This window comes from Pinus tabuliformis, chromosome J (assembly GCF_031772625.1).
Source record: "Pinus tabuliformis cultivar Carrire ecotype Pingquan chromosome J, CPIR1, whole genome shotgun sequence".
Classification (NCBI taxonomy): domain Eukaryota; kingdom Viridiplantae; phylum Streptophyta; class Pinopsida; order Pinales; family Pinaceae; genus Pinus; species Pinus tabuliformis.
The window spans coordinates 1,381,868,640-1,381,884,071 of NC_142295.1; the positions used below are offsets into that span (position 1 = coordinate 1,381,868,640).

The 15,432-nt window shown below is 39.0% G+C and overlaps 1 pseudogene; it reads left to right on the plus strand.

Moving 5' to 3' along the window:
* Positions 1-1,747: 1,747 nt before the first annotated feature.
* On the plus strand, positions 1,748-10,163 carry LOC149232499 (G-type lectin S-receptor-like serine/threonine-protein kinase At2g19130 pseudogene; annotated as a pseudogene).
* The last annotated feature ends 5,269 nt before the right edge of the window (positions 10,164-15,432 follow it).

The window sequence follows — 15,432 nt, forward strand, 5'->3', positions numbered from 1 at the left end:
GCCTCAAAATGCAGCGTCCTCACGCTGAGGTTCCTCCACCACTAGACAGGGGGTATCCTTCCATGCATCCTCATGTCCAACATCTTCATCGCGTGGGTGCCTCATCAGGGACGCGTGTCCCTATCCATCTCTTCCCAAATCCTCGAGACAATGGTTTCCGGAGGCCGAGAGGCACTTGGAGCCTCGCTCCTTTCAAATCTCTCCCCTTGATCTTTCACCAGACTTTCCCCTGCAGTTACTTGTATGTTGCTTTGACTACTGGCTTCTTTGAAAGCTTCCTAAGGAGGCTCAGACATCAGGCGCACGCGAATTGGAGGCGGAGCTTCTTCTTCAGATAACAGAATGGTGATATTGGCAGTGATTACAGGTCTATTCAAATTGCTCTAAAAAGTGAAATGAGTTGTTTGGAACCCATGATACGGAATTGGATTGTGAGCATGATCCATAGAGCTGGGAGCCAGCCGTTTTCCACACCCTCCCTGACTTCGCCCGGAGCGACTCCTCTTACCGTGGCACACCATGATGAGGAGAGTCCGCAGAGGTCGAGACCGGAGTGTGATTAAACAATCCGGGAAATCGAAAGCAAAACCCAGAGAGAGATTACACAACACAGAGACCAACTTAAGATACGGATAATAGGACTGTAAATGCAGGGAGAGCGACGCAGGAAAAGTAGCAGGGGAAGTTGAAAGCTTACCAAAGTTTCCAGAGACGAGACCGCTATCTAAACAGGACACTTTCCCAAGCCAGAGGTGGACAAGAAACGGAATACACAATGAAAACTCATCGTTGTTTGCATAGAACAGCCAGCCCCAGAAACCTACTTCCGGCTTTAACCAGAGACTCGAAGGCAGAGCACTTATAGTGGTAAGGAAATCCCTGAACGCCATGGATAAAATAACCAAAGCCATACCTTGGATGGGACTAGTAGTAAATGCAGAGAGCATGCTAAATCTTTTGCTCTGCAAATGATCCCTCAAGAATTGAGTGAGCCGTTGGAGTGTCACACTCATCAACCAATTAAGCTTCTGGATAATCGCGCGGGTCTGCATCTGACAGTACCAGGCGCCTCCATCTGTCCTGTGAAACATTGACACATTGATTTCACCCGCATCTGGGTGCTCACCAACAATAATGTTAAGAAATGGTATGTGGGTATTTGGTATGCCACCGCCACACAACAGAGAATTGCTTGGGTGACCAACAGAGAACGCCCACTGCAGAACACGTCCGCCATTTTCAATCTCACAGAAGATCTTTAAATATTCGGGAATCCGACTAACATGGCGCGGGCAAAGCACGGTCAATTTTATTCATCAGATTCCCAAGTATTCAGTGAATCTGCAATCAACTTAACCTCAACATCTGTTTTATGGGGATCCATTTTCTAAAATTATGTCATAAAATAAGGGACAGTCCACGCAGTTTGATTCTGGGTTTCTAGACCCGTATTGGTATTATAGTCATTGCAAATGAGTCTAAAGTATTACCGTCTGTTTTATGGGGGATCCATTTTCTAAAACTATGTCATAAAATAAAAGTCAGGTCGAGGACAGTCCACGCATTTTGATTCTGGGTTTCTAGACGCGTATTGGTATTATAGTCATTGCAAGATTAGTCGAGGTATTACGTATTGTATTGACTTACTATTGTAGTTGAACATTCAGAGTCGGGGTAACCCCAATAAACATACGCGCATTATAAAGAGATGCAGAGTATGGGGTAAGCAGCAGAGCGACTCATGGATTTTAGAATGAGGTGCGGAAATTGGATGAGAGGGCAACTCTCCCAGATTCTCTCTTGTGTTTGTTTTTCGCTGCTGCTGCTTCTGGTAAAGGCAGGCGATGCAGCTGATGTATCTTCTGATAGTATAGTGTTAGGCGCCTCTCTGACTGGTAGCCAGACCAGAATTTCTAAGAATGGTGTTTTCAAATTGGGATTCTTCAATCTCACCAACAATAATGTTAAGAAATGGTACGTGGGTATTTGGTATGCCACCGCCACACAACAGACAATTGCTTGGGTGGCCAACAGAGAACGCCCACTGCAGAATACGTCCGCCGTTTTCAATCTCAGAGAAGATGGGAGTCTCCTTCTGTCTTATGGGGGATCCATTTTCTGGTCCTCCGAGGCAAACGGGAAGAAGCCCTCTTCGGCTGTGATTATGGATTCTGGCAACTTGGTCGTGGTGAGTGCCGAGAATGCTTCTGAATACATTTGGGAGAGATTCGATCATCCGGGAAATACGTGGTTGCCAGGGATGAAGATCACTGTAAGGCAGAGGTTGACGTCGTGGAGGGACCCTTGGGATCCAAGTCCGGGGCTCTTCATGTAAAAGTTATTTTACATTTGCGATCTTTCTTGATTAATTATGAACAATTCAAATTAACAGCCCAAAGATCATCAATACCGAATATTTCACAAACAAAACTTAATATGATCTATGACATACCTTGATTAACAGCGGAAGATGTAATGGCTGCCATCTACTTTCTTCTGACTCCTACTCTTCTTCTCAGAATTCGGTTTCTCTTTCTAGCCCTGTTTCTTTATGCGCTTCTTGATGGAGAAGAATGCGACTCTTAGCAGGGGGAGAGAGGACCCAATCCTTTTTATATTATTTAACACTAAATCTGGTACGTCCATCATATACCAATTCAACGCTTTAATGATTTAATGCTTTAATGCTTTTAACGCTTTTAACGCTTTAATGCTTTAATCGGGTCACATTAACATTTAGAAACTGCAGATTTCTAACATTCTCCCACTTGACCCGACTATTCATAATATTAAGTGTTGAACATCATACTATGATAAATTGCTGAGAGTTATGGCGGTTGTGCACTATTAATTCAATGCATTTCCTTCCATATACTAAACCATCAATTCATACTCATAATTTATATAAAACAACATAATGGTCCACATAATGTCTTATATCATAATGATTAAACATAATATCTTTATAAGACTCTTTCTTGTTTAAAATTACATAAAATACGTACTACTATATTAAAACAAGAGACACATAATTGTATATCAGAAACACATAAAAGAGCTCAGAATGTCACACATCAATTATTATTAATACAACCAAGACCCATTCTTTGAACATGTTCCTTAAATTGTCTTGGTTGTAACCCTTTTGTCAAAGGGTCTGCAATCATAAGTTCTGTCCTGATGTGCATGATTGACACTCTTTGTCTCTGAACCTCATCTTTCACAACAAGATACTTCAGATCTATGTGTTTGGCACCTTTAGAGTACTTGTCGTTCTTTGAGAAAAATACTGCTGCAGAGTTATCACAATAAATTTTCAGCGGCTTGCTAATGGTGTCGACAACCGCAAGTCCTGAAATAAAGTTCCGCAACCATAATGCATGAATTGTGGCTTCAAAACATGCCACAAATTCTGCCTCCATAGTGGATGAAGCAACGATAGTCTGTTTCACACTTTTCCATGATATGGCACCTTGAGCAAACATAAACAGGTAACCAAAAGTCGATTTTATAGTATCGATGCATCCAGCAAAATCTGAATCGCTATATCCGATCACCTCCGATTCATTGGATCTTCTATACATGAGCATGTAATCTTTCATGCCTTGTAAGTACCTCAAAACTTTCTTTGCAGCTTGCCAATGTTCCCTTCCTGGATTACTTTGATGCCTCCCTAACATACCGACCGCAAAGCTGATATCCGGTCTAGTACAGGTTTGAGCATACATCAGGCTACCATTAACAGATGCATATGGAATTGATTCCATTTCCTTTCGTTCAACATCATTCTTAGGACATTGCATGAGACTGAATTTATCACCTTTCTGTACAGGAACTGTCCCAGGTGAACATTTACTCATTCCAAATCTCTCTAGAATCCTTTCGACATATCCTTTCTGAGACAATCCCAATATTCCTTGTGATCGATCACGGAATATTTCTATTCCAATCACATAGGATGCCTCTCCCATATCTTTCATTTCAAAGTTCATTGAGAGAAATTCCTTAGTCTCATGCAATATACTTAAATTATTTGTAGCAAGCAAGATGTCATCAACATAAAGGACCGGATAAATAAACTTGCTCCCACTGATCTTTTGGTATATACAGTGATCAACCGTATTTTCCTTAAAACCAAAGGATGTAATAATGGTATTGAACTTAATATACCATTGTCGGGATGCTTGTTTAAGCCCATATATTGAATTCTTAAGTTTACACACCAATTGTTCTTTACCTTCTATAGAAAAACCCTCAGGTTGATCCATGTAAACATCCCCATCAAAATCTCCATTCAGAAAGGCTGTTTTCACATCCATTTGATGCAACTCCAAATCATAATGAGCTACTAATGCCATTATTATTCTTAGTGAGTCCTTTTTCGAAACAGGAGAAAATGTCTCCTTGTAATCAACACCATCTTTTTGAGTGTAACCCTTAGCAACAAGTCTAGCTTTATACCGTTCGATATTACCACTAGAGTCGTGTTTGGTTTTAAAAACCCATTTGCATCCGACTCTTTTACAGCCATGTGGTAACTCAACGAGATCCCAAACTTCATTCTGTTGCATGGATTTCAGTTCTTCTTTCATGGCATTAATCCATTCCTTTGACTCTTTACTTTCTACAACATGTGAAAACGAAACTGGATCCTTATTGATTCCAATATCATAATCTGATTCTTGCATATAAACCACATAATCATCAGAAATAGCTGACCTACGATTTCTTTGAGGTCTTCTTAATGCTACTTGTTGTGGTTCATGCATATCAGCATTATGTAAGTCATTTCCTTCAGGAAGTACTTCTTCATTTATATGTTGTTCATTATCATCATGCTGTTCTACAACAGCTGGAACAACATTTGGAGTAATAGTAGATGGAGGAACTATTCTAGGCAATGTAACATTTACCCTTGTTTCCTTTATTTCTACTATTTCTCTTCGAGTACTCCCACTGACTTCACCATTCTCAATGAATCTTGCATTACCAGTTTCTACAATTCTTGGACTATGATTAGGACAGTAAAACACGTACCCTTTAGATTTGTCAGGGTAACCTAAAAAATACCCACTGATCGTTCGAGAATCTAATTTCTTTTCATGTGGATTACAAATTCTCGCTTCCGCTGGACAACCCCAAACATGCAGGTGTCTTAAGCTAGGTTTCCTGTTAGTCCATAACTCAAAAGGAGTCTTTTGAACAGCTTTACTAGGAACCCTATTCAACAAATAATTAGCGGTTTTGAGAGCATACGACCACAAATTCTTAGGTAGTGTAGAATCTGACATCATACTCCTAATCATATCTATTAACGTCCTATTGCGCCTTTCTGCTACACCATTTTGCTGTGGTGTACCTGGCATTGTGTATTGTGCACATATGCCATGACTTTCGAGGAATTTTGCAAATGGACCTGGACACTGGCCTGACTCATTATATTTACCATAATATTCACCACCTCTATCAGACCTTATGATTTTCACCTTTTTATCTAATTGCCTCTCAATTTCCTTTACAAACGTCTCAAGGACATTCACAGATTGAGATTTTTCATGAAGCAAATAGACATAACCATAACGGGAAAAATCGTCAATAAAAGTGATGAAATACTTTTCTCCATTAAAGGCTGGAGTGTCCATAGGTCCGCAAATATCAGTGTGTATTATTTCAAGAGGCTGGCTGCTTCTGGTGGCTCCTTTCTTATTATGTTTGGTTTGTTTACCTTTAATACAATCCACACATAATTCTAGATCACTAAAGTCCAAATTTGACAAAATTTCATTACTTACTAGTCTCATCATTCTTTCTTTGGATATATGACCTAGTCTTTTATGCCACAAGAAAGCAGAATTTTCATTCACCATGCTACGTTTACATCCAACATTATTTACTACATTCAACAAGGAATTCGCATAAGTGTCATTCAGTTTCAATTTATATAAACCATCAATTAGAATACCAGAACCAACATTATCAGTATTCTTATATAAATCAAAACAACCAGATCCAATCATACATCTAAAACCAGAATTATCCAACTTACTTACGGAAATAAGGTTTCTAGATAATGAAGGTACATAAAGGGTACTGTATAAGTCTAATACATATCCACTTTCTAGAATTAGACGATAAGTCCCAATGCCTTCAATTGAAGATTTCATTCCGTTTCCCATAAAGAGAAAACGATCTTCATTTGGATTTATGGTTCGGATCATAAGAAATCCCTGCATATTATTGGAAACATGAGTTGTAGCACTAGTATCAAGCCACCATGTATTAATGGGAACTTCAACTAAATTTGATTCAAAACATACGAAAGATAGATAATTACCTTTCTTTTCGAACCAAGCTTTCCTTTTCGGACAGTCACTTTGATAATGTCCTTTATTTTTACAGAAATGACATTGAACATCCTTTAGTTCCTTCTTTTCCTTATTCTGCCCATTCTTAGCAGGTGCCTTTTTCTTCTTGAAATGACTTGATTTTCCTTTCTTTTCTTTACCAACTTTATTACTCACAAAACTTACTGAGTGATTCACTTGATTTTTCAAATGTCCTTCTTCCTGAACAAGTCTACTTGCCAATTCATTAACATTCCACTTATCCTTTATAGTGTTATAGTTAATCTGAAAAGGTCCATATTCAGAAGGTAGCGAGTTCAGGATGAACTGGACAAGAAAAGAATCCTCTACTGTAAGTCCCAGGGAGTTTAACCTTGCTGCAAGATTAGTCATCTCTATAATGTGCTCTTGCATAGTTCGCGACCCATCAAACTTCATGGTCGTGAGTTCTGCCATAAGAGTACCAGCGAGTGACTTATCAGCTGAACGAAAACGCTCTTCCACAGACTGCATATATTCCTTAGCACTTTCTGTTTGTGGAATTTTTGACTTGATGTTGTTAGCAACAGTCATCTTAATAAACATAAGGCTCAATCTGTTACTGCATTCCCATGCTTTATGGTGTGATTTTTCTGCCTCAGTACTATCTTTTGTAAGAGCAGCAGGTTTATCCTCAAGGAGTGCCAAGTCAAGATCCTGAACACCTAAATGGAAATTGTCTTGTTCTCTCCATTCAGAAAAATTAACACCAGTGAACAATGTAACAGATGAAGCACGTGTATTCATGGGAACTCCTGCAAATTAAAAAATGAAATAACTATAAGCTCATAACTAACGCGATTCAGATGTAGACATAATAGTATAATATAGTACTCCTTTGGGTAGATACTATCTTATACTTAACATAATTAAATACCAAAACATAAGTAGGTAATAAATATATTCAATTAAATAGAACTGACATCTTTGGATGATCAATATTTATTTAATCAAAATATCTATTAAACCTCATCATGTCAACTAGTTATAGAACAAGACTTTCCTTTGGGTAAGTTCTGAGGTTCTATCATTAGTGACTCCAGTTTTAATTGGTATTATTATAACTAGCAATTTCTATCAATAATCATTATGTCACTTATGCACTAAATGATTATTCTGATTTTGACCACTTTGGTGATTAACAAAATCATAAATCTCATGTGCATAAATGATTTATAACACATACTTTATGCAAAACAATCAGTCACAGAATAATTACTTTTATGCCCAAATTCCAAACAATTATTTTGTACCAGTAAATTTTAATCGTGCAAAGCCAAAACAGTAAATGATGCACGAAAAGACCCTAAAAACTCTGAGATTGTAAAGAAAGGTCGAAAACTTTATATCCGACGGTCGGATCACGAATCTTAACCCACGATGGGCGAAACGAATCTTGATTAGTTTCGTTGTGAAGCATGCGCAGGATTTGATTAACATCATGAGTAAAGCACAGAACAGATCAATTGCAATCATAGGAAATATTCAGTTATTGATTGGTGGCTCTGATACCAAATGTAAAAGTTATTTTACATTTGCGATCTTTCTTGATTAATTATGAACAATTCAAATTAACAGCCCAAAGATCATCAATACCGAATATTTCACAAACAAAACTTAATATGATCTATGACATACCTTGATTAACAGCGGAAGATGTAATGGCTGCCATCTACTTTTTTCTGACTCCTACTCTTCTTCTCAGAATTCGGTTTCTCTTTCTAGCCCTGTTTCTTTATGCGCTTCTTGATGGAGAAGAATGCGACTCTTAGCACGGGGAGAGAGGACCCAATCCTTTTTATATTATTTAACACTAAATCTGGTACGTCCATCATATACCAATTCAACGCTTTAATGCTTTAATGCTTTTAACGCTTTTAACGCTTTAATGCTTTAATCGGGTCACATTAAGATTTAGAAACTGCAGATTTCTAACACTTCACTCTTCAAATGGATCCAAATGGAGCCAACCAGTATGTACTGCTGTGGAAGAATCACATAAAATACTGGGAGAGTGGTGTTTGGAACGGCAGAATTTTCAGCAATGTTGCCGAGATGTCGACAAATTACATGTACAATTTCGAATTTTACAATAACGGTTCGTACAAGTATTTCACTTATTCTGTAATGCATGGATTCACATAACTGTCCAGTTTCGTTATGGACCAGTCCGGAGAAATCCGAACGTCCATAACGCTAGCATGATATGGCAACAGCCCAGAGATCAATGCAACGTGTATGCTGCGTGCGGGCCTTATGGATTGTGTAACGGTAACAATGTTCAGTCCTGCAACTGCGTGGCGGGCTTTATCCCCAGAAACAGGCGCGAATGGGAATCTCAACAGTCGTCCAGCGGCTGTGTTCGAAAGACGCCGCTACGATGCAGCCATGACGGGTTTGTGGAATTGTTTGTCCAATCTATGCCCCCTCAACGGTTTCAATACAAAGGGCAGGGGCAGGGCCAGGAAGCTTGCCTCAGCAATTGCTCGTGCAAGGCATTTGCCTATGTTTTTAGCGGTAGTTCGTACCAGTGTGTAATGTGGTTCGGTGAATTGTTAAATATGTACGATACCTCCAATGGGAAATCTCTGTTTCTTCGGTTAGATGCCTCTGATTTGCCAGATTCCTCTAATTCCAAAAAGAAGACAACACATCTTGCCGGCTTAGTGGGCGGTATCGTGGGTGGGCTGGTTGCAATTCTGGCCCTTGTTTTACTTCTTCTCTGGTGTTGCAGGCGATCGCGATCGGCTGCAACAGAATACGCGCTGGGAACGCTTATTGTATTCAGTTATAGAGCTCTGCAGAATGCAACGAAGAACATTTCTGAGCGCCTGGGAGGCGGGGGTTTTGGTTCCGTATTCAAGGGGACCCTAACAGACGGCTCTCTGGTGGCGGTTAAGAAATTGGAGGGTGTGAGCCAAGGAGAGAAGCAGTTCCGCATGGAGGTGAGCACCATTGGAACCACACATCATATTAATTTGGTTCGTCTGCGGGGATTTTGCACAGAGGGCTCCGGTAGGCTGTTGGTGTACAGATACATGTCCAATGGCTCCCTCAACTCCTTCTTATTCCACAAAACCCAGAACAATGATCAGATCGAGAACAAGTTGCTGGACTGGAAAACACGTTTCAGCATCGCGCTGGGGACTGCTCAGGGAATCAATTACTTGCACAGGAGAGCAGGGACTGCATCATCCACTGCGACATCAAGCCGGAAAACATCCTCTTGGATTCCAATTTCTGCCCCAAGTTGGCTGATTTCGGGCTGGCGAAGCTGTTGGGCAGAGATTACAGTAAGGTCCTTACGACCATGAGAGGAACCAGAGGGTACCTGGCCCCCGAATGGCTGGCCGGTCTGCCCATTACTACCAAGGCCGACGTCTACAGCTTGGGCATGACATTGCAGGCCGGAGAAACGTGGGCGGGGTCTTGCAATCCAACGAGCTCTTCTTCCCTACGTGGGCTGTAATGCAGATCAACAGGGGAAACGACATGGAAGTGATTGACAAGAATTTGATGGCCAATGCAGACGCGGAGCAGGTGAAGAGGGCTGCCATCGTGGGAGGATGGTGCATACAGGATGACGAAGATGCGAGGCCATCGATGAGTCAAGTGGTGCAGATATTGGAAGGAATTGTAGATGTGCCTCCTCCTCCCCCACTACCCCTATCTCTGCAGAACTTTTCCTTAAAACCCGACAGTTTCATCCGTTTCTTCTCGGAAACAGAACCTCCTGCACATCAAGGCGACAACAGTGATACTCGCTCCACTCCACTGTAGAGTCTTATAGGATATTTACTATCTACTTAGACTTTCGTCAAAATAAATCTCACAGTATTTATCTGAATAAATATTTTTGTCAACCTTATCTAACCCAAACAGATAATAGGATTGTGCCAACTTTCCCCTTATTCCATAGTTTTTTTATCCAATAGATGATTGGCGAAATGGAAATGTGTCGTGAAATAGTTGACAGCCCTTTCGTTTCTATCACTGCAATCTGTGATGATAACAGAAAATTATGAAATCATATTAAGATCGTATTTATACGAGGTATTGCATGGTGTGTTTTATTCTTTATCATATATATTGGCACCATCCGTATATTAGGAACACGTTATCAACGATCCTTATTATTTCTTACACTTCCCTCGTACCATACGTACACAATTCTTTCAGTGAGAAACAAGTTATTGAATTATCCCTGCACTCTGCGGCTGAGGGCAGGAATATGGTAAATGTATTTTGAAGTCATTAATTTATTTATTTTCCCATGGGTTTATTTTATATTTTTATAAGATGGATGATTTATTTCATTTTTATAAATATTATTTTTTAAATTATAAAACTTATTTTTTAATTCTAAATTTTTAATATTATTAATATATTTTGAAAAGTATTAATACATTATTTTAATATTTATAAATGTTTATAGAAATCATATCAACACATTATTTTTTTAATAAATTTAAATTTATAATGCTATTTTATGTTAGTGATATTAAAATGTTTATGGAAATCCTATCAACACATTATTTATTTAATAAATTTAAATTTATAATGTTTTCTAATGTTATTATTTGTTTGTTAGCGAAATGTGAATGTTTATGGATACAAAGTTTTGGTATTTAATTTGTAAAGTTTTGTAGTTATTATAGTGAAATAGTTTGTCACAACAAAATTGATAAGTGAAATATATATAATAAAGTTAATAACTAGTTTTCTATTTAAATGATAAAATGATCACATGTAAGTGGGAGAAAAGTAGGGCTAAAAATTGAGGATGCTCTACTCTCTCTTTTCTAGTATGGAAAATATGCAAGTACAAAGAAACATACACTCTACACATCTACAATAGACACAACTTTTTCTGTGGGATATCTTTATGGAAGAAAAAGAGGGCTGAAAGGTGAAGACGCCCTACTCTCTCTTTTCTAGTATGGAAAATACGCAAGTATAAAGAAAGAGCTAATCTCTCTAAAGTTAGCTAAGACTTATGGCATCTAAGGTTGCTAGAAAAAATTAACTTCATACATTTTTCTCTCTAACTTCTCACTCCTAGTTGTATTCTCAACTATGGAATAAAATACAATAACACATGATGGAACTCCTATTCCTCCTAGTGGCCCATTGTTTAACATGGCTTGATAGCCATCTAGGTGTAAGATTTGACTCCCTCAACCCTTAGCTAGAGTTGTGATTTAAACCTTTAGAGTCTTGTTGAAATTTCACATGTGGCTAGCTTGCTATGCATGAGTAATGAGGCTAATGTGGCATCCTCTCATACCATGGTGGTCAACAAAATAGGTATGCTTATGAGAGGTGTAACTTTTGAATGAACTCCATTTGATGTTTTTCTTACACCATTAGCAACATCTTTGAGTGTAAAACAATGCTCAAGGTTTCAGCACAAGGGAGAATTGTTTGACCCCAAAATGTCATTTAATGCCTCAAAATGACTCCAAAAGTTTTAGACCACAATTCTCCAAACCACGATGCACCATCAAAATGAGCCTACAGGTTAGTTCCTTCAATTTTTTCACTGTATAAGCGTCAAAATAGATGACAAATAATACAACGATCCAATCTAGGTCATTATTCATAATTTATTAAAAATATGACTAAGAAGTATACATATATGGAATATAAATGGGGTTAATTCAATGAACACTACATTCCTTCTTGATACCTTGCAAGTAATATTTTTTGAAAAATACATTGTTTATGGATTCGATCTTCCACATTCTCTCAACCATATAAAAAGCCTTCTTATAATATTTGAAACCTTTTATACAACATTTCATTTGTTTATCAATTTAGTATATCAGACACAACATCTGGGGAGACCACCCTTGTGTACCTCTTAATTGGGTAATATAGCTAAGGATATGGTTGATTCTCTTTAGTTATCACTATGAAGGACTAATCAAATACTATAGTTAGAAACCCCAAGGTTTATAAGAGAGATATAGCGCTCGAATGTCCCTTTCTCTTAACACTTGGTTAACCTTTACAACACAATAAATGATCCTACAAAACTTGGAATATCCAAAATTTAATAATTTCATTAGTGTAGAAATCTTTTGGTAGTGGAAAAATAGTATATGGGAGTGGATCAAGACCTCCTCAAACAATTATCGCTGGCATATTTTCATGAAGTTCGTCACGTTGGTATAGCCTATCAACAAAACTTTTGGTGAACCCACATGGTCCCATCATTTGCATTAGAAATAAGGTCATGGATATAAAAGGTAACAAATTGAAAGCATAGATCTTGATAATTGTTGGGCACCAAATATGCTTACCTTTTCCCTACATTTCCACTCATCTTTTCATCCTTTTTACACTCATTAACATGTATTTACTGTGCTAAACGTATGAGGTAACCCTCCTTTCTCTGTCTCGTGGAATATTTAATTAATGAAGTAAAGTCACGAGGGTTTTTCCTATGCAAACCACTAAAACTTGTTATGTCCACGGATTTCGGAGAACAGGTGTTGATCTCACAGCATATAGTGGTAGTTCCACATTCACAACAGCCATTCAGCAACGTTGAAACAACATAACCAACTTGTAGTTGTTCCCAATCCGTTTTGGATCATTTTTGTTCTCGCTCTCTCGGCAGTAGTGCTGTTTTGAACTGATGTATATTTTTGGGCATGTAGTTGCCAGGTTTTGGGGGAAGGTGTTATCACCCCTGTATTGTATGAAAGATGGATCATTCTTGTGCGAAGGGTTAGCCGTACCAGGATACACATTGTAACAACTTTTCTTCATATTAATAAAATATAAACGCTTTGTTGTTCTATCTTCGGTTGTGAGTGAACGCAGCCCTGATCAGAGAGCTGAACCCACTCTTCTGATCAGGTGTTGCATGTTTCCTTTTATGTGTGTTGTTTTACTTGTTGTATTTATTTCCTTATTGTTGTTACAAATTTCCATAGATTGTTGTGAATGCCTTTTTAAGTTCTGCAGTTTAATTTCCATTACTGTTACAACGATGCTTTGATTTCTTGATCTCGAACCCTTGGTTGATCTAAGATTGTAACTTTTCTCCTGCATATACCTTGCGCGTTACCTTGAAAAGAATACGCACCTGGATTGATGAATTAATGTAGGAAAAGGGTTTGACTAATTTGTTCATACGTGGACACCAACATTTTGGCATCATTGCCGGGGAAGGCTAACAAGGTGAAAGACACTATCTGTATCGAGCATAGGGTCAATCTCTCGTTCTAGGGAGAGAAGGAGTTTTCTCACTCTGCTCCAGGTCCTGAGCGTAGTCATTACTTTGTTTTGTTGTTTTTATTCTCGTTATTTATCTTTAGGGCCACTCTCTCGTCCTGGGGAGGGAAAGAGTTTTCTCACCTTACTCCAGGTCCCGAGCTTAAATTTTTCATGCATTTTAGTTCTTTTGATTTTGAAAAACCAATCTCTTGTCCGGGGAGGGAATGGTCCTTTGACACCCTACTCCAGACCCTAAACCCTAGGTTCCTTTTTCTTTAGCTGTTTTCCTTTCTGCTTGATCTCTCGTCCTGAGGAGGGAATGGTCTTTTGACACCCTGCTCCAGGTCCTGAGCATTGTGATCTGTTATCAAAATTTTCATCACATCAACTTGCATGAATAGAGATTCGAATAAAAGGGGCAAAGGAAGAGCCCCAAAGAAGGCAAGACAAGATTTGGGAAGGAATACTTATATCTAGCAAATCATCGCAAGAGTTGAATCAGAGGCATCCTCTCGTGCTGCTGTAAGGCCAAGTATTCAAACAAGATATGGGGGACAATATGTAGATCAACCAATGTTATCTACAACACCCCCTATTGATTCGACACAACAGGCACTTCCAACAGCTGAAGGAGCATGCAACATCATACCTAATGAAGGGGCACCGTTGTTGGTAGCAGAGGGAGAAGAAGTTGCAAGCAAAACATCAGAGGGACCAGCCCATTTCAGTAGGGAAGAATAAGTTGCAAAGAAGAGGTCTGAAGGATCAAGCCATTGTGATAGAGAGGAAGAAGTTGTATGGGTATCTATATCACCAAGGGATAGAGGGAGTGCCGTTAAAGCAACTTAAACCCCTGTGATAAGAGCCCTTCCATCATTTCCTGTAGAACGCGCTGAAATCCCAGTGATTATTAGATGATATTCATGGCACCGACAACCTCTACTATTGACTTCCCAATTGGAGATCTGGAGGCTAGCGCGCCCACAAAGCCCATTCCTTTAGCAGCCTTACCTAACTTTCATGGGCTTACTTCGAAGATCCTGATACGTTCCTGTTTGAATTTGACATTGTATGTCGGGGGTATGACTATGTAACAAATGCTCACAAACTGAAAATCTTCCCTGCCACACTAAAGGGGATAGCCCTGCGATGGTTTATGGGTCTTGGAGGAAAGACTATTTCCACATGGGATGACATGAAAACCTCCTTCCTGGAGAAGTATTAGGACTAATGCAATCTCGGGTTATCAAGGAAGAAATTTTCAAGTTTATACAGAAAGAAGATGAGAACATGGAAGACTGTGTGGAACATTTTAAATACATGCTGCAGAGATCAGGTCACTCTGACTTGGATAAGGATATTCTTAAAATTATCCTTCTCCGAGCCTTTCGTGAGGACTCTTTGGAGCTGTTAAGCATAGTAGGAAAAGGAGATATATCAAAAGAGGACTTTGATACCATCTGTGAGCTGTGCATTCAGTGCTCAAGGGGAGTTGCAAGGAATAGACAAGGGATTCGGTCAACAAAAGTATCTGGAGGAGGTGTCACAAAGGTAGAAATTGGAAACCTACTAGATAATTTGAGAATTGATATCCTGAGTACCCTGTGTGCACAGATGAACACACTACAAGTAAAACAGAAATAGTTGGAACTGTAAAGAACTATGGCTATACTTTGCCCAAAGTGCAGAAAGAAGCATCCACAAAGGGGATTCCCATTGAACTCTGTAGAGGAATGTGAAATCTGTGAGGTGAATCATGCAACAAGTTCATGCCCCTCCTTGCCAGGATTAAAAGCTGTTTTTCAAGAGACAGGAAAAGAGA